Genomic DNA, 1,687 nt, shown 5'->3' with positions numbered 1-1,687 from the left:
TTTGTCGTGTCAACTATGTGCACCTACTTTTGGCCCGACTCATCAATCGTTTTGGTGAGGATACTCATTTGCATCATCAGAGTGGCCATATTCTCAGCTCTGGAGTTGTTTGGGTCCAGAGCAATTGAGTGAACTGCAGGAGTGGTTGTAGAGTCCCTTGTCATCCATCTTGATTTTTGAGCCATTTTATCAAAGAGGACCTTACATTCCCTGAATGAATTGCTAAATAATACTCCACCTGTTGAAGCATCAACATTGGCCTTCAAGCTATATGCCAATCCCATGTAGAACCTTTGTCCCAACATCTGATCTGGAATGCCATGGTGTGGACACTTGACCAATATCCGTTTGAAACTTTCCCATGTTTCTTGCAGTATTTCAACTGGTTTCTGCCTGAAGCTTAATATCTCATCAACTTGCTTGGCAGTCTTATTGGATAGGTAGAACTTGTTCAAAAACTGCTTGACTAATTGCTCCCAAGTAGTGATGGAGTTTTTGGGGAGCAAATTGAGCCAAGTCTGAGCTTCTTCCGTCACTAAGAATGGAAAAAACAACAGTCTGATTGCTTCCGGTGTCACATTCGGTTGCCTTTGTGTGACACAAATTGACAGAAAATTTTTCAGATGCTGTTGTGGATCTTCAATGTAAAACCCCGAGAATAGTCCCTTGATCTGCAGCATATGTAGCATGTTGTTCGTGATTTGAAATAACTCCGCTTGTATCTGAGGTACTGCAATTGCAGTTGCCAGATTTTCAGTGGTGGGTTGTGTCCAATCATATAAGGCTGCTTCTGGAACAAGAGGTGCCACACCTTGATTGTTCGGGTCATTCCCATTGTTTCGATTATTTTGATTGTCCAAAACATCATCCATGTCTAATTCAATTTGTTCTCTTGGGTGCTGTTGTCATTTGTCTTTTCTGTTTGCACGATTTAATGCCTTGAAAACTTTCTCAGGATCCGATAATGCTTCAAATAATTCATTAGTTCTCGAGGTGTTTCTAGGTATGTACCTATAACACATAAGACTACAAATATTAGAATTTCAATGTAATGAATTTAAATTCAAGAAAGTTGACTAAATTAAGAATACTAGCAATTCTGTTCATTGTAATTAATAACATCATTAATTCCTGGCAGTGATGCCAAAATTTAATCACGCCCAACTATGCCTTATAAAAAGGACTAAGCGATCGTTGCAAATATAATCCGATTTACAAGTTCGGAGATGAATACCACAAGGAATTAACCTATTAATCCTAACCATTAGTCTCGCAAGAATTCAATTAATCAACTTCCAGAAATATTGCATAATGAGTTGAGTGTAACTAACTAAAAGCAAAATAATTAAAATTGTTACACCCTGTGCGTCTCAAGGTGACATAATGAATATGAAACTTTTAATTATTATTTAAATGATTTTAAAGTCATAATATGACTATATATGATGTTTGGATAGAAAATATAAAGTTTGGGAAAAATCGAATTTAAGTTGCAGAAAAACCGACTAAGGATTTGCCTTGTAACAGAGCTTTTTGAGAAATAAATTTTGTGTGCTATATGAGGTTTTTTGGGACATATTATATACAAAATTGAAGGTCTACAAGTCTAGTTTCCAATGCATTAAACCGTTAATTTATACGGCATCAGAGTATAGGGATATCTGCATTTTTGCGAGACTGTGCAAGC

General features: G+C 36.8%; 1 non-coding gene across 1 annotated transcript; it reads left to right on the top strand.

Moving 5' to 3' along the window:
* Positions 1-315: 315 nt before the first annotated feature.
* LOC117274258 (small nucleolar RNA R71) lies at positions 316-422 on the top strand. Its single transcript, XR_004504361.1, has one exon. It is a non-coding gene; the product is annotated as a small nucleolar RNA R71 (small nucleolar RNA).
* Positions 423-1,687: the final 1,265 nt, after the last annotated feature.

This window comes from Nicotiana tomentosiformis, chromosome 7 (genome assembly GCF_000390325.3).
Source record: "Nicotiana tomentosiformis chromosome 7, ASM39032v3, whole genome shotgun sequence".
In the NCBI taxonomy this organism is placed as follows: Eukaryota; Viridiplantae; Streptophyta; class Magnoliopsida; order Solanales; family Solanaceae; genus Nicotiana; species Nicotiana tomentosiformis.
Note: the sequence above shows the minus strand (reverse complement) of the source record. Positions and strands in the feature narration are given on the sequence as shown.